Consider the following 18,683-nt stretch of genomic DNA (forward strand, 5'->3'; position numbering starts at 1 on the left):
CACACACACACACACACACACACACACACACACACACACACACACACACACACACACACACACTTTCTGCCTGGCTCCTTCAGCACCATTTCTTGATATTGTTGCTGAGAAGTCTATGAGCCAGGAGGCAACTTAGAAAAATGACCGCATAGCATTCCAGACACTTCTAAGGGGCGGGGATTCTTTTGTGAATCCTCTCAAAGCAGATAAAGTAGCAGCACATACGCACCCTTTTATTTATAAATGCATGCCCACTAACTCACAGATCTGTCTGTCATTCATCATTATTCATTTCTTCGGTCACTAAAGAATCCCGCTGCTTCTTCAGGATAATAATCCACCTATTCCTCAGGTCAGCAGGGCTGCACGTGAGGTACGGTCACTCAACTCAGTCTATAAATTGCATTGGTCCCTATACCTTTTTTTCTTGTCTTGAGTCATCTCACAAGTGTACTACATGCCTACATATATACATTTCCCTAAATATCTTGGGGTTAATTTGCATCAACACTGACCAACCACAGACTAATTGCTGCAGTATGTAAAACATACTACTCGATGCCCTCTTGTGTAGACAATCATAACTAGTTAGACTCAGCGTGTGAAAGTGTTAGAGCAGTGAGTCTCAACCTGTGGTTCACAACCCCTTGGGGGCCGAATGATCCTTTCACAAGGATCCTTAAGACCATTGGAAAACACACATATTTACACTACAATTCACAAAAGTAGCAAAATCACAGGTATGAAGTAGCAACATGAGAAACTGTATTAAAAGGTCACCACATTAGGAAGGTTGAGAACCTCTGTGTTAGAGGGACACAGGCAGACAGGGAAGGCCAGCGGGTTCCCTGACATAACAGCTTCTTGTTCCCGGAAGAGATTTAAGGACAGATAACAGAAAAGCATGGGGGTGGATATCTAAGAACAAATAGGGAAAGCGAGAACCAGCCAAGCCAGAGTCCACTTAGCAGACTTCCAGCTTTAGGGCCCTTCCCATCCCTTCCTTCCTCCACTTGGTCTTCTGTCTTTCTTCAAGGTTCAATTCTCCACCCATCCCACGGATCAAGCTCTAAGACTCGCCTAGAGCCCCGCCAGCATCCCCATCACAAGTGGAAGTTTAAGCTTCAGTGAACTCATTTTCTCGCTGCTTCTGTAGACTTTCTTTCTTATGCCGCAACCAGGATTCTAATTTGTTGGTAGAGCCCAAAGATCAAGCATCTTTCTCTTTCTCATGAAATTATACAGCAGCAAAGATTCTTGACTGGGTCAATGAAATTAAGCTCCATTTTCTTTGCTGATGTTTTTGGCTGCGGGCATTCCATCGCTTTTGCAGAGCCCAAGAAGCTAGCTGAGACTTGTTTCTTCTCTGACTGGGGGTCTGTTCACAAGAACACCAACTAGCATTCAAACAGGTTGTGGTACACTCCCAGCACCCACGTTCTCACCTGGGCAGTTGTACACTGTGTGTTCATACTCTCTACAGTTCCTTTAGGTGAGAGTCCTCAAGTCCAGCCACGTGGTCCTTGAAGTGATTCCCACTGGTGGCCTAAGAACAGTAGCAGTTCTCCAGCCCATAGGACTTGATGGCAGCGGCATTTCTAATGCACCTCTGTGTTCGTGTATCTTCCAAACCCAAGCATCTCGGATTGGCAGATCCTTGCTTTAGTTCATCCCGAGGTTCCTTCTCTACAGGTGTGTGTATCTGGGACCGAAAGACTTTGCTGAGTGCCAGCACAGACTAAGGTAGGCTCACAGGAATGTCATTCATCGGGCTTCCATCTTCCTGATTGTCTGCCTCTTTTTCTATTCTTTGTGAGGAGCGTGTGAAGCCTGAACCCATAGGAAAGCTCTGTTTCTGGGGAGATACCAGCTTATCCTGGCCATTAAGGGGTCTAAAAGTCACTGGAATCATGACCTAGTCATGCCCTCAATTTCAGCATAGCTTTGGACTTTTATATACAGATGACTTAGGTGCTGTGATCCCTTGGCCATCTGAAGCCAGATAAGAGGCCAAGAAGTAATACAATGATTGTCTTGCAGACCATGATGTGTCTTTTCCAGGCTTCTGTGTGTAAAAGGGCTGTCTCCTTTTCTATGTGACATTGGATGGGTGGCTAGCTTTCAGGGAACTATTTTTAAAAAATCCATCTTGGAGGCAATTTATAATATTTGCTTGCTGCAGCTTATGGGATTATTTTTATTAGGGCCCTCTTCTTAGGCTTCATAACCCCTAGTGTGGTTTTGAGGGAGGTGCTCCTCATCCTTAACAGTAAGCGATTGGTGTCGGGTCTGTGATGCACTTTCCAACAGTCTGCACAAGCAAGTGTCAGCAGACAGATCAAAGAATACACAGAAAGTAGTGGCAACAATTCAATACTTGGTAAATTTAAGCAATAGATGCCAAGCCTCTTGGCCATGGGAAACACCTTCAAAATGAAACTGTCATTGTTCCAGTCACGGAGTAGCATAGTTCAGGCTTGCTGCATGTATTTAGCTCAGGTTATTATATCCGAATTCAGAAAAAAAAATTTGGGAGAATGGCATGACTCTGACCTCTGTCCCAAGGAAAAAAAAAAGTTCAAGTTCAGCCCACCCACCAGCCAGCAGCCAAGAACTGCTGCCCCATGTAGGAAGGACCACGGTACTGTCCTTGTTGCTGTGATGAAATACACAATAGCAGCAACTTCAGGGAGGAAGGCTTATGGGGGGCTCTCAGTTTGAGGCTGCAGTCCATCCCGGTGGGGAAGGCGTGGCGGCAGGAGCACAAGGCGGCTGGGCACACCTCACCCACAGACAGGAAACAGAGAGAGTTGAACTCTGGTGCTCAGCTCACTCTCTCTTTATTATTTAGTCCAGGACCCAGCTCATGGGATGCCGCTGCCCGCGTTCACGCAGGCTTTCCCTTCCTCAGTCAAGTCTCTTTGGAAATACCCTCACAATCTCACCTAGAGGTGCACTTTCTAGTCCTTCTAAAACCCACCAGGCTGACAGTGACGATCCACACAGCCAGGCCTACAGAAGCCCTGCCTCTACTTCCCTCCTAACCCCAACCAAGTCACTGTTCTTAAACAGCCTGTGCATTGTGTAATCTTCTTTTCATGAAGGAAATCTACTTCCCTGACAGTTTAGACTTTTAGCCCATCACCAGCTGGCTTAGCCTCCTGTGCCCTAAAGACACAAAAATGTGTCAAGATTCAGGGCCTCGAACCTTGTTTTTATTGGTGCCCGCTGCCCTGTCACACCCCCTGCTGACCCCTTTGACTGTCCTTCCCCCCTGAATCATGTCCCCTCTGTTGGCGTGTCATATGTGTTGCCCTTCCTTGTCCTTCCTCTGCTTTCAAAGCGCCCTCTCTACCTCCATGTCCCCCCACCCCTCACACACTTAAATCTTGATTCTGTATATGAGGGAAAACATGAGGCTTGAGATACTGAGTCTGGCTCATTTCACCTAGCAGTGGTCTCCATCTCTGCCCATTTTCCTATAAATGACAGAATTTCATTCTCCTTTATGGCTGAGTAAAACTTCACTGTGTGTATGCAAATGTATGCATTTGCGTGTATTGCATTTTCTTTATCCATTCTCCTGAGCTGTTTTCACCGTGTGTATGCAAATGTATACACTTGCGTGTATTGCATTTTCTTTATCCATTCTCCTGTGCAAATGTATGCACTCGCGTGCACCGCATTTTCTTTATCCATTCTCCTGAGCTGTTTTCACCGTGTGTATGCAAGTATATGCACTCGCGCACACCGCGTTTTCTTTATCCATTCTCCTGTACAAATGTATGCACTCGCGTGTACTGCATTTTCTTTACCCATTCTCCTGAGCCGGTTACCTCGCTCAGCCGCTGTGAACCGAGAAGCAGGGAGCAAATGTGTGCACTTATTTCTGTGTTATCTTGTTGGTTTGTCTTCAGTTTTCTTCTGTGAGATGGGTTCTCAGAGATGTAATTACTGGTCAAAGGAATTGCAAATGGGCTTCACTAGTGAGAAACCCTCACTCCACAGTTCACACTTCCCGAGCCTCTTACCTACTGGACACAGATTTATCTTCCTTTTTTCCCTCCAGTCTCCAGGAACACTGGCTTGCTGTCTTCCATTTAGCGTAGGCAGCTGAAATCGTCTGGGAGGCAAACTGTTTTCTTTCCACACACCTTATATGGAGGTAGCTAGGGTGCCGAGTCCCCGAGAGACTGCCTTTCCCCCATTTCTGTAACTATGGTATTTCCACCCATCATGACTGTAGTGATACGGTCATCATTCTCCAAGGTACATTAGGACCCTTTACAAGAAGCCTGCTTTATCCGCGCTGATGTCGCCTTACGCTAACTTGGCTACAGGAGCAGGCACACGGACTCGTATTTTCAACTGTGCCTAAATGATCATTGATTTAACGTGATGCCATCCCATGACAGCAGGATAAGTTAGGGAGATCTCCAGAAGGACAGAACCTGGCAGTGCCTCCAGCATCTGGAACAGTGGCCGGCATGTTTGTGGGATCCATCGGATACATTTTGATGAGACTTTAAAATCAGTTAGTCTACGAGTTGAATGCTCAATGCCTGCCAGGGAATCACCTTTCCATATTACAGCAAGGGGATGATTTCATTTGCCATTATCTTTGGGACTGCTGCTAGCTAACCCATGAGGCTAATTGCTTTTTGTTTCTTATGTGAAGGTCTTGATATATAAGTAGTCCAGGCTGGCCTCACTTCCACAATCCTCCAGAAACTACATTAAAAAAAAAAATTGATTCCGTTGACTCGGAAAGCTCGGCACACTATTCCTATGTGCACTTGGATGAGTTTGAGCAGATGTTGCTGTGAAACTGTCACCACAGTGAAGAGAAGCTTTTCCATCTCCTCTGATGGCTTCCTTGTGTCTCTTGGGATGCCCCGTGGTAAAAAGCTTTTAGCAAGAATATTACTCTGGGCTTATTTGGTTCTGCTTTGCGTTTTTGAACCAGAGTCTCACTCTGTAGCTCAGGCCGGCCTGGAAATGAAAGAAACTCTCATGCAAACGATTGTCCCAGTGGGAAAAGACTATGCAAAGTGGCCGAGAAGACCTCAGAAACTATGGGCGTACACAAAGGGCCCCTCATTCCAGAAGCAGACACAAGTTACGTAGGCCAGGTGCAGGAAGTTCCCAGAAACTGCTGTCTGGTTAATGGTAGAGTACGCTGTTAGCTCTGTGGTAGGGACAGAAGGGCTATGCAGAGTTCCTTAACTAGATGGGGCTACCAGAACACGCCCCTATCGGCAGCACAGAGCTGGGAGATTAATGATTGATCATTCTATGCCCTACAAGGCATTTGACTTTGTGTTGGAGGATATAAACTATATAGCAGGTAAAGGAAGGTGTGCTGGCTAGTCTTATGTCAACTTGACACAGAAACTAGAATCATCTGAAAGGAGGAAACCTTAAGTGAGAAAATTCCTCCAAAATATCCAGCTGTAAGGCGTTTTCTTAGTTAGTTGTTGATGGGAGGGCCATTGTGGGTGGTGCCACCCCAGGACTGGTGGGCCGGGGTTCTATAAGAAAGCAGGCTGAGCAAGCCATGGGAAGCAAGCCAGTAAGCAGCACCCCTCCATGGCCTCTACATCAGCTCCTGCCCTATTTAAGTTCCTGTCCTGACTTCTTCGATGATGACTATAGAAGTGTAAGCTAAATAAATCCTTTCCTTCCCGGCCTGCTTTTCGGTCGTGGTGTGTTTCCTCACAGAGATAGTGACCCCCTAACCAAAATAGTGGGATTTTTATGGTTCTGCTAATAATTGAAAATTCATAACAGAAGTGTGTGTGTGTGTGTGTGTGTGTGTGAGAGAGAGAGAGAGAGAGAGAGAGAGAGAGAGAGGGAGGGAGAGAGAGAGAGAGAGAGAGAGAATGAATCACCTATGGAAGCAAGCAAGCTCAACAACCTTATTTGTTGAGCCAAAGTCTCAACTACACTGGCTGGTCAGTGAGCCACTGTCTCCACCTCTCTTATAAAGGCTCTGGGGATCAAACTCAGGTCACTAACTGACTTGGAAGAGAGTTTTCCTTTGGTTTGTATTGGTGTGGGACCTGTGGTAGATGGGGATGGGTGATTTGAGGTCAGTACTGACGGCTGGCCAGTGAGCTATGTTTGAAGAAAAGACGCAGCTATTTAAATGGTCTTTGCACCACCCACCCCAAGGCCAGACTGTTAGTAGCCTTATTCACAGAGCATGCCCGGCAGTCCACTGTGTGCCTCTAGACTCTGACTCAACAGGAAATAAAAGCAAAAATTGTTCAGTCAGATGATGGACAGGAAATAGGCCTCGCTTTCAGAGCACATGCTGAAGAAATAAGTAGCAAGGCCAGCAATGTTCCCATGTGGTGATGTCTTGGGCTCCTGAGGAAAAATAGTTTGAAAGAGGGACTCGGAAAAATGTTTTTCCAAATTTCCCATTGCACCCGGACAAGGGTTCTGCGATTTTCGCTTATCTGTCAGGGCGCACGTTGCAGGGTACACTTGGAAAGTCAAAAGCCTCCCCTCTGGGACCAGAGCACAGCCACTGTGATTGTCAGAAATGGGTTTTCAGAGTCTCTTAAGCCCTCGCTGCAGCAGGGACAGCGTGACACTGCATATACGATGCCTCCTGGGCAGCTGTGGGTTCTCTTGGCTAGTCAGAGTAAGGAGGGCACCACGGGATGCATATAGCGCAGACCGCGAAGGAGACTGCAAGGCAGGAAGCAGGGCAGCAGGATGGCAAGGCAGCCTCTGTGCCCACACTCCCAGCATCAGCTGCCGAAGCTGCGGTCCAGGGGCTTGGCCTCTGAAGCGGAGAGTCCCTTGGTCAGGCACCCTTTGTTGCTCCACAAAACCAGGGTCTATGCTCCATCAAACAGGCAGAACTCCAACTGAGTCAGATCAACCACTGACTTTGCCAATGGCCTGATTTTTGTTTGAACTTTTCAATAGAGTAAACATTTTAAAAGATTAAATATGTTACCTGAGAGTAGGGTAAGATTCATGGAGAGTCCCTGTTAGGGAGGAAAGGAGGAAGGGAAGGAGGGAGAAAGGAGGGGCAGAGAAAGGAAGAGGAAGGGAGGGAAAGGGCGGAGCTCTGAGGTGACCCCTGATGCTCGGTCCGGCTGCTGTGCTCTCATTGAGTTGAAGGAGGGAGGCATCACGCTTTATGTGTTTGCAAGTGAATTTTGGCTCTGGCATGCCCAGTTGGCTGTGTGGTCCTCCTCATGTCCCCCTTCCCTTCTCAAGAGTACCTGTTTGTTTACCAGTGATGTCTAGGGCTTTCTACTTATTTGAGAACTGTGGATTTTTAATTCTTGAGTTTCACCAAATGTGGCATTTCCTTCTATTTGCTTTTGATGCTTTGGGACAAATTCCAAGATAAGGAAAGACAATTGGCTTTATGTCACCATCTTTAAAATCAAGGGCTTTGACTCAAATGGAAGACTTTGTCCTCTGGCCCGGAAATGATGTGCAGTCATTAAAATGTCTGAGTTGTATGGAGACAGAACCTTGGAGTAGTACTGTGGGAGCTTTATGGAAAGCAAGATCAAAAATAGAGAGTAATCAGAGCCTGAGAGATAAACTGGAAAACCGTGGGGACATCAGACAGGAGAAAAATGGGCATGATGGCCTGAAATAGGTGATGGTGGCCAGTCAGTTGTGGCGCACACCTTTAATCCCAGCACTCAGGAGGCAGAGGCAGGCAGATCTCTGCGAGTTCAAGGCCAGCCTGGTCTACAAAGTGAGTTCCAAGACAGCCAGGGCAACACAGAAAAACTCTGTCTTGAAAAACAGAAAAAGATTTAAGGTGCTGGTGGGGTGGGGCCACCAAGAACAGAGCAGATATGAGAAACACAAAGAAGGAAACAGCAGTGTTTGAGTCCACGCAGACTGGATGAGGGGAAGAGAGATGAGGAGTGGCTTAAAATTTAAAAGGGGGCACAGTGTGGAATAAGCAGGGCGGTGCAGCAACAGCTTTGAGTTTACAGGGCCTTAGAACTAGAGAGAAAATAAAGAAGTCTTCTGAGAGTGAGCCCGAGTCAGTCCTAGAGTTATCAGTGTGGGCAGTGACAGACTGGAGAGACACAGGAGTGGCCATGTCTTCCCCTCTCACTCCAGAGCATGGTAGTGACCAACACAATCCCCATGGTTCCCCCACCCTTGCGAGGAGAGGGAGGCATCCCACAGTCCTGGCTCAAGGCACCTGGCTAACAAACAACCATCTCTGCAGGGGTGAGATGGAGAAAGGGGTCACCCATACCACGCAGGGGGACATTTGAGTCTTCAGGTGATAGGGAAAAACAGAGATGTCAGAGGCCACGAAGGAGTCCTTTGAGCATGATGGATTACAGAATGGAGGAAAGAAGGTGAAAGTAAGAGCCAAGCCCAAGAGGAAAGGCACAGCAAGCAGAAATGTGTGTGCCCAGAGTTCAGGTGTGCGTGTGCGTGCGTGTGTGTTTGTGTGAGGTGCCTGCACGCATGTATTTGAATGTGCATGTGGAGGTCAGAGGACAGCCTCAGGTGCTGGTCCTCAGGAACCCTCCACGTTTATCTGAGACAGAATCCCACACTGGCCTGGAACGTCACCAGGCAGGCCAGGCCATCTGGCCAGTGTGCTCCAGGGATCTGCCTGACTCTGCCTTTTTCATGATTACATTCATGGGCTACCACATCCAGCTTCTAAATAGGTTCCGGTGATCCAACACAGGTCCTTGTACTTGCAAAGCAAGCACTTTACTTACTATTTCATCTCCTTAATCCGAAAAAGAAAAAAGAAATTAAAGAAGTGTCATCCAACAGCAAGATGTAGCCCAGACTGAAAACGCCATATCCATCCAGTCGCCAAGGCCACAGACCCACGGTCCCTCGGCAGGAGTGACTGTGTGCATGCAACTCTTCCACAGAGAGACACTGACATTCCAGCCAGTGGGACATGCAGGAACAGGGCAACAAAGACAAGATGGCAGCCCTGCTGGGTGACATGCCAGGAAAGGAGCATAGCCAGCAGAAGATATTGTGGAGAGTCTTAAGATACAGAAAGGCCTTTGTTGCTGACCTGATTTCCTGTCAACTCAAGTACTGGAAAGCAGTCCCGTGCATCCCTTCTGGCAGGGGCCGCCACATGGCCTGGTTCCAGACAGTGAGAACTCTGTGTCAGGAGGGCCCTTCTAGATACACGGGCAAAGCTCCGTCCCTACAGAGCAGCAGTGTTCGCTGTGACTTCCCTTCTTCCCAGCTGAGATTCTGACTGTGTATCCCCCCCATTGTCCCACCTGAAGATGAAGCCCCAAATAGCAGCTGTCAACTCAAGGTAGTCAGTCCATCCAGTGTCTCCTGGATGCTAGGGACACAGACTGGATCACCTGACGCTTCCCTCCCAGTAGACGAGATTTCCCAGGATGGCCATGTTTATCTTAGTCCTACTTCTTTAGTCCATCAGAAGAGATGTGTGGACAAGGATCGTTGAACAAATGCATGAACGGGCGCACTCATGACTATGGGACCAGGTCCAGCCAGACTTTATGGGGAGTCTGTGGTTCATCTAGGTGATGCTTGATGTCCATTTCGACACAGAGACCTTATGAGCCTTGAGAAAGAGTGAGGAGCATCCAGGAAGAGGATGACGTGTGGTGAGGGTCATGAGAAAACATGATGCTTTAACTCTGCCATGTCCTTCACAGGCCCATGTTTTAAACACAGGGTCCCCAGCTGGTAGACCTGCTTTGGGACATTGTGAACCTTTAGGATGGGAGATTGGGCTAATGGAATATGTCACCTTTGAGGATGATAGCCCAGCCCCACTTCTGGCCTGCACTGTCTGCTTCCTGTTCTAATAAGATGTGAGGAGTCCCAAGCCACTGTGAGCTCCTCCATGATGGACTGTACCATCCCAGACTGCAAGCCAAGGGTGAGCTCCTCCATGACAGACTGCATCATCCCAGACTGTTAGCCAAGAGCTTCGCCATGACGGACTGTACCATCCCAGACTGTGAGCCAAGGATGAGCTCTTCCATGATGGACTGTACCATCCCAGACTGTGAGCCAAGGTAAATGCTCCCCTCCTTGAGTTGCTCCTGTCCAGTGTTCAGTCACTGTGAGGAAGCAACTGAGACAGAATGTATGTTTACAGCTATGTAAGATCAAGGCCTATGGGATGGGTGGGTGAGTGAGCACATTTGTAGTAGGAGCCTGAGGACCTGAGTTTGATCTCTGGAATCTATATTTGGAGGAGAGAACTGACTCCCAAAAGTTGTCCTCCGAACTCCACACATGCAGCATAGCAAGTGTGTGTCCACACACACAGCAACAAGTCACAAACATCTTTCTCTCCTTCCCTCTCCCTGACATATACAGGCTAAAAATAAATAGTGAAATCTCAATACAATATCAAATGTGGTTAAGCTGTATGTTGCCAGATAGCGCTCACTGGCTGTGCCACATGACCCAATGAAAGCCACGCTCTTGGGACTGTAGGAAAGAGTTCAAGGCCCATCCCAAGTCACAGATTGTGAAACAAGGAAACACAAGTGAGTCCTCTGACCTTCCTGAAGTTTGACATGACCTCTGAGTAGTAAACAAACATGTGAGCTGCTGCCCCAAAATGTAACCTTTTTTCCATGGTAGAAATTACAAAAACATTTCAAACTACTATTTATATTATTATTATTTGCTTTTTGAACTGTGGAAATGATCATGAAAAGAAAGAAAAATTATGGAAAAGCTTTTGTTCAGGGAGAATGATTGACTTTCCGTTTTGCCTGCTCTCCCTAGAGACCGCAGAGACGTAAGACCTGTGTTAGCGGAATTTGCCCGTGTGTTTTCCAATCACTCAACTCATTCCCAGATGTGCAGCCATGTACAGCAGGTGCACACCCATGTCACTCATCACTGACTTGGGTTCCTTTTTGGTTTCTAAAGGCGGCAGCTTGTTTAGTCTTATCAGGAGCTCCAGGAACAAATACTTTGACAGCAGGATAGTTCAAAACACTTAATGACTTTTTGCCCTTAACCACAGCTACTGCAGAAAAGAAAAAAAATGTAATAAGTATGCAAAATGGAAATGCCTCCCCAAAGGCCTTTTCATTTCCTCCAAGCCCAAAGGAAGAAGGAAGAGGGAGGATTGGCAATCCACAATAAGAAGGAGAAAAGAAATGCTGTAATTTTAAATCGCAGGCCACACCAAGAAGCTGATGAGATTCTGTGTCTGTCTCCCTGTTCAGCACTGTGGACATCAGTCAGGTTTGCCCGCCAAATGGACAGAATAACGACAAGCTTTGAAACACTCGTGAAACAACAGAACAGTTCTTGCCGGAGGAAACCTTGGCACTGTGTGGTTCTCCCATTTAGAGTTACATTTAGTTTTCAAGGAGGTTAAGAGACCTGACCAAGATTGCTTAGCTGAGGCCTGGGATGATAGCTTGTTTGGGAAAGTGTTTGCCCTGCACTCATGAAGATCCCAGAGCCCACATGAACAATGCAGTGTATTGGCATCCATGTGTAAACCAGCACAAGGTGGGCAGAGACAGGGAAAGAATCCTGGGCATTGGTGACCAGCAAGACTGAGTGAGCCCCAAGACAGTTAAAGACATTGTCACCAAAACGAGGTGGATCATGCCTGAGGAATGACACCTGAAGCTGACCTTTGGCCTCTACATGCACACATATGCAGGCGTCCTCACACAGCCAGACACACACACACACACACACACACACACACACACACACACACGATTGTTTAGTTGAAGGCAGAGCTGAGACTAGGTCCATGTTCTTTCTCAACTCTGGCGATTACCTGAGTGTCATCAGGACATTTTAAAAAATACTGATCCAGTCTACTCTAATATTCTGATTTTATCTCGTCAGCTAAGACCTAGATTGATGTGCTCATTGTGCTGTGCTGTGTGCTGCGTGCTGTATCCCATGCTTTTGGTGGTGACATCTTTCTGGGGACAGAATATATACAGTCTGTCTCCTCTGTGCCTTTCTGTAGTCTTCCTCCTAAAGAGTCACCCTTAGGGCTGGCGACTGAACAAGCTAGCCCAATGCAGCTCAGCCCTGCAGTTTTGTCAGCATGTGATCCTTGCTTGGCACATGCAGCCTCCTTGTCCCGGTGCCCTCCGCCCTCTTTCCTTCGCAAATGAGCAGCTGCGCTGTGCCTGCTTCCTCTAGGAGCAAGTGCATTGCTCCACTACCTTGCCAGGAGATGACAGAATGAGACAGGACTCCCTGTGGCCCGGAGGTGCAGCAATTAGATTGCTGTCTTTGTCGCCTGTGTTTTCCAGCAGAGTTCCACCCTGCCCCACCCGTGCGTCAGTGAACCCCTGTGTCACTTTCAGAGTTTGCACTTGGAAAAGACCTTGCCCATCATCTGCTCCTGTGTCCCACTGGACAGAAATCCTCCCAAACTTGCTGGCAGATGGCTCTCCGCTCTGCCAGAACCTGCTGGCAGAGGAGCTCATCTCATCCTGTCCCACCTTATTTGCTGTGGAGTGCCACTGGCTTCCATGCTGGATTAGATCAGCCTCCATTCCTTCCTTATAAATCTCATCACTGTGCACTCCCAAAGACTGTTTCCTCCGGGAAGCTAGGGTGATGCCAAGGTCAGTGTCTTGGGTTAGAACACTTGATCTCCAGCTGGTGACAGTTTGGAGGGACTGTAGAGCCTTTGGGAGGTAGGGTCTAGAAGGAGGGAGTAGTTCTCTAAAGGCTGAGCCTTGGAGTTTGTAAGCCAGGCTTGCTTCCTTTCCCATCTTTGGATCCTGGTCCACTAAGATGTGAATGAACAACCATGCATTTCAACCACCATAGTCATGAGCTGCTCTATATGTGGACAAATGTCTGCTCACCCCAGATAGGGTGCCAATACGGGCCATTGAAACAAATCCACTCAAGCCTAACTTGGTGGACCTGAGAGTGGCCATATCATGGGTACGGGGTCAATTCCAGGCTCATGGATCAAAGGTGATGCCTTGGAAAAGCAGCCTCCCTGGAGCACTCAGGTCTAGATGGTTCAGACAACTAGAGAGTCCCCTCCACCCAATATCATCACTCTTGTGTAACCCCAGGAAGCAGGCTTGTGGGTCTTCTAACTTTCTAAAGTCCTGAGCCCTGTGACGCTCCTATGTTCTCTCCTCCCTGCAGGAGAGTGTTCCAGTTAGGAGGAAACGGCCACACAACACTACCTGCCAGACGACAGTGAATTCTACCCTCAAACTCTAAACTGAAAGAGTAAAGAGCCTCACTCCAAATGTCCCTCAAGAGGGGTGGCATGTGAAATATTCCTGAAGTGGGCTGTGCTTGGGTTCTAAGCATCACCGTTTTCTTGGGCAAGGACCCCTTGACTAGAGAGAACCCAAGTCCCTGAATCACCAAGTGGGTAGAGATCTGAGCTGAGCCCAAACAAGCTCTAAGAGGTAAGGGAGGCGGCTCCTACACCAGGGTGCTGGATCTCACAGGTGGTCAGGAAAGGCTTTCTCAAAACCATCAGCTCACCAGTGCTGCTTCTGGGATAGAGGCTCCTTTGAAGAGCCTGGGGTCCCCTGCGTGGTGTCTGATGCCACCTTAGCTACGGGTGAGGCTGCACTGGGATCTCACAAATGCTTGCAGTTATGGGACCAGTGAGGGAAAGAGCCTCGACTTCTCTACCCTTTTCCTTCCCTTCATCCAGGCTCCACTTTGGTCTTGGTTACTGTTGGACGCCACTGTGCTTATTTCTCGAGCCCTTTATACCACTCTAGGACTCCCTGTTCTCCTGTCACTCTGTCTAAGATCCAGCATCCTGGACATCACCGGAAAGACCCTGTGTCTCGCTGAGACCTGCCCAACTGTAGTCCTCATCCTCACAGATTCCCAGGGGAGTCAGTCAGAGGTGGCTCTGCAGACTCTTCACAGCCTCCGCCCTCACACCTCCCACATCCAATTGTCCTGCCCTTGTCCCTGCATGATGACGGACCTGTGTTCTTCCAGGTGACAGCTCTCCATCTTGTACATTGTCTGGATGTATCTCTGAGTTGTAGAACACGGCCCTCTGATCAAAACATCGTCCTTCTATTGGTGTTCAAGTGCCTGCTTGCAAGAGTCTAGCATGGCGGGGCTTGCTGACTGATGACATTTTGTCATAGAAGAAAAGGGTGGGGAGGGTTACTGGACCCTCACTGGAGAGTTCAGCTGCTAATATCTTTGGGGATCTAAGGGAGATGCCAGAGTACACAGGTAGGGAAGGTTAACTGACAGGGGCTCCTGGGTGTAGACCTTCCAACGCAGCCACTTGAGTGTCAGCAACACTCCAGGCAGCCCCTCCTCACTCTTCCTCCATTAGAAAGCTAAGTGGACTCACTGGCCCCCCATGATGAACTGCTGTGGAACTGAACTTCAAATTGTCATCTAGACCTTACAGGGAGAGATAAACCAGAAATCCAGTGGATTTCTCTATAGATCATCTCCTTTAAAGAATACTGTGGTGGACATTAGCTTCTGTGAGTATCTGTATACATGCTTGACATTCACTGGGCTCCCCTGTGCCTTGCTGGGCTGCTAGGCTGCAGCATTCAGTTCGACACAACCTTGGCGAGGGGCTGCCATGCAGAGAGATCTTCCACAGGTCAGTGCTGGTGTCCTGGCATCTTGCCCTAAGTATCGTCCTGTATATTTTCCACACCAAGGCATGGCTGCCTTCAGCGTTGTTTTTTGGACATAGATCTCAATTGCTAATAATAAGATTGGTGGTGATGATCTTTGAACACGAGGGTCTGCCACCCCATAACATGAACGGTGCAATTTCAAGGTGTGCCCCATCCTCCCTAGAGCATCGTTCTCATGTCTGAGCCTTGTGCCAAGAAGGGCCATAGAGGAACCTTGCCTTTTGGGCACAGCAGTGATAAATTAATCGCTGCTCCTCGTGCAGGGCTTGTAGCAAAGCAGCTGTGAGTTGTGTAGTAGCAGAACTGCTTAGCATTTGGAAGAGCCACGGTGAATTTTGTGCCTGGCTGAAATCCCTTCAACGCTGATGAGGATATGGTACAAGGTGCTCAGCCTCAGAGCCCTGTCTGAATGCCAAGGTGAATGTGTACTGTGACTCTCCCTTTGGCTGGAGCCTGTCTGTCTCTCTGTCATCTGTGTGTCTCTCTGCCTCTATTTCTGTATCTCTACATCTCTGTCTCTGTTTCTTTCTCTCTCTTTCTTAGGATTGGGGAAGCACACACATACAACAGGCACACAGAGAAAAGCCATCTGCAAAGCAGAGGGGGGACTTGAAGCTGAAGCTCTCATCTCTTGCTCTCACAGGTTACTGAGATTTCACTTTCTGTATCTTAAGTGGTAGGTCACTCCTTGATGGTGAGGGCTGATGTCCAAGCACTCAACTCCCAAGACCCAGAGTGTCCCTGTGCACTGTAGAGAGCGCCAGGGAATGGGGCAGAGGGAGACTCCCAGGAAATAAGTGTAGACTGTTTTCTAGGAGAAGACCGGTCCAGGAGCAAGGTGAGCCTACCACAGGTGAGCACCAGAGCTCTTGCCTTGCTCAGCCTGTTAGCAGACTGGGTAGATGGTAGTGAGGAGGAGTGGTCACCACTGGTCACTGGACCTCACCCTGCCTGTCTCTGCCAGAGGGGACAGGGTAGATGGTTTTTCTAGGAGACCCTTGGTGATGGTGTAGGCTGTGGAGAACCAGCAGGAGACAAGGGAAGTGCCAAAGCCACAAAGGCAGAAGCAAGGAGGGCGGGGAGATGGCAAAGATATTCAATGGGAAGACATGGATTCTCTGCCCTGCCTTAGGACTTATAGGCAGTTAATAGTAGCTAGGAAGTAGGGGCTCATAAATATGAGGGTCTCTGGGTAGTTAATGGTTGTTGGTGGAGTCATTTTCTTCAGTGACTAGCCATTGGTAAATTGGTCATACTTTTGTAAACAATCCTAATGGAATTCATTGGGTAACAAAAGAAGACATGGACGTAGGAGAGGGCACAGATGGGAAGAAGTGGAAAATCAGGCATGGGAGGGTTATGGGGGTGAATGACCAAAATACATTACATACATGCCTGAAAGTATCACAAGGAAACCCGTCATTACATGTAATTAATATACACTAATAAACAATCTCTCATAAGAAGAGGAGTCACATCTCATGGCAAATCTGAATGGGGTCCTAGGCAGACCCAAGAGAGACCAGGAACAGTGTCCTGCTGCCCCTGCTACTAACTATTCTCAAGTGTGCCTCCTCCAAAAATTTCTAAAGAACATTTTAAAAAGTAGGAGAGCGGTCTCTGGGTCCTATAGGAGAGAAGCCGTGACAGCCACTCGAGAGCAGCCCAAGTCACACACACTGTTCCCTCCTGGGAACTCATCTCTGGAGGCACCAGGTGGCATTAATTGGGGTCTGAGTCTCCTGTCCTTCTGCTGTATTAAACGCCCTGATAAAGAAACGTCAAGGAGAGATGGGTTATTGGAGCTCATGGTTCAGGTGCACCATTCCCCCTGGTGGGAAAGTGAAGGTGGCAGGGACTTGAAGCCACTAGGCGCCTGCCACGACCACCAGGAAGCAGGGAACTAGATGAGTGCTCCACCGCTGCTCAGCGCCCCTTCTGTAGCCCAGGATCCTAGCCAGGCAATGGTGCCAGCTACAGCAGGCGAGTCTTCCCACCTCAGTGAATGTAATCAAGGAAACCCCACCCGCATTCCCAGAGACTAGCTTCCTAAGTGAGTCTGGATTTGCCAAGCTGACAACACCAACCATCACAAGGGGAAGTATAAAAGATAAACAAATAAATAAAACACCCTGCAAGGGAAACAAGGGGCATTCGGCTCTACCTCAGCCCCTGACAAGTTCTCTCTAGAGAGAAGGCATCAGATTTGTCCCTGCGAGCATTACACCCTCCCCCGCTCCATATGCAGTCTCGGGGTGCAAATTTCCCTCTTCCTGAAGTCCCCATGTCTATGACGCTTCTGGTGCCATGGCTTGGCTTCCCCCTGTTTATTTTTATTTATTTAAGGCAGTGTGTTGCATAGCCTAGTGTCACATGTCCCCCGTGTAGCTTGGCCTCAAACTCCTGATTCTCCTGCCTCTGGGATAACAGGTATGCACAGCCATGCCTCCGCCACTGGAGCTTTTATCAAAGGGCTGTATTTGTTTTAGGTCAATAGTAAAAAAAAAAAATCTTAGTATAATTACATAACAAATATTTATTCTAATAATGTATTTATTGTGGATCTAAAAGTCGCATTTTTTACATTTTCCCCCTTTATTAAAAACTAATTATTTTTTCATACATTATATCCTGATTATAGTCTCCCTTCCTGCCATTCCTCCCAGGTCTCCCCACCTCCCCACCCCATTCAGATCCACTCCCTTTGTGTCTTTCTAGAAAAGAACAGGCTTCTAAGAGATAACAAAAAAAAGTAACAAAATAAAACAAAACTAGCCAGGCAGTGATGGTGCATGCCTTAAATCCCAGCACTTGGGAAGCAAAGGCCGGTGGATCTCTATGAGTTCAAGGCCAGCCTGGTCTATGAGAACTAGGTCCAGGACAGGCTGATGGCTACAGTGAAAGCCTGTCTTGAAAAAACAAAAACAAAACAAACAAACAACAACCCCCCCCACAAAAAAAACCCTACACATTGAAGTTGGACAATGTAAGCCAACAGAAGGAAAAGAGCCCCAAGAGAAGACACAAGAATCAAAGACCTACTCATTCACATATCCAAGAGACCCATAAAAATGCTAAGCTGAAAGTTATGATACATGCACAGAGGATCTGGTGCAGACACGTGTCGGCCCTGTGCTTGTGAGATGGAACCCATACCCGATACTGCTTGGGTGACCGAGTACCAGAGCCTAGATAACCCAGAGACCCAGGGTAAAACCAAATACTACTGTTCTTAAAAAATAATAACAATAAAACAGCTCCTGATGACATTCTGCTGTCCTCAAATCAGTGCCTTACTCAGCCAGCATTCGAGACAATTTCTCCTGCAATAGATGTGAGCAAACACAGAGTCCCACAGCCAGGTAGTAGAGACCTTGGAACACACAGCTCTAAATGGGATGCCTCCATCAAACCCCTCCCCTCAGAGCTCAGGGAACCCCTGGGGAGAGGAGGTGGAAAGAGTGAGAGCCAGAGGGGATGAATGACACCAGGACAATCAACTAAGGAGGCACAAATGAGCTCAGAGACTGAAGTAAACATCACATTGTATTAGGGCCCCTGTATGGAGCCTCGAGTCTCATCATAGAGGTATCTCGGTGGAAAATTTGAGGCCCTAACCTGGGCAAAACAGAAGGTAGATGGACAGATGAGGAATATCACCCAAGGCTGACCGCTGACACACACATGTCCTCAAATGAACACACACAACACACACACACACACACACACACACACACACACACACACACACACACTGGCTCTATAAAAGAAAATCCAAAACCACTAGCAAGAAATCAGCAAGCATTTGTAACCTTTGTCTTATTTTATTGGATAAAGATTAATAGCCTTTGGAACAGGTGCCTCCTTACTCTCATTCTCCGGACTGCTTCATTTTCTTAATAAACTGTGCATATTTCTTTAAAAATGTATTTGTAGGTCAATTAGCTGATCAAAGGAGTATCATGACTGTAAAGCTGGGACCCCATGAGTCTTTGTGTAATGAGGACAGGACCTTTGACATTGAGCTGCCTGCTCCTTGACGGGGTCACG

The 18,683-nt window shown here is 47.8% G+C and overlaps 1 protein-coding gene across 2 annotated transcripts in view; it reads left to right on the plus strand.

Annotated features, from left to right (window-relative positions):
* Slc35f3 (solute carrier family 35 member F3) overlaps positions 1-18,683 on the plus strand; it is a 254,979-nt gene that overhangs the window by 40,849 nt on the left and 195,447 nt on the right. The gene's annotated exons all lie outside the window — the stretch shown is intronic.

This window comes from Microtus ochrogaster, chromosome 4 (genome assembly GCF_000317375.1).
Source record: "Microtus ochrogaster isolate Prairie Vole_2 chromosome 4, MicOch1.0, whole genome shotgun sequence".
NCBI classification, from domain to species: domain Eukaryota; kingdom Metazoa; phylum Chordata; class Mammalia; order Rodentia; family Cricetidae; genus Microtus; species Microtus ochrogaster.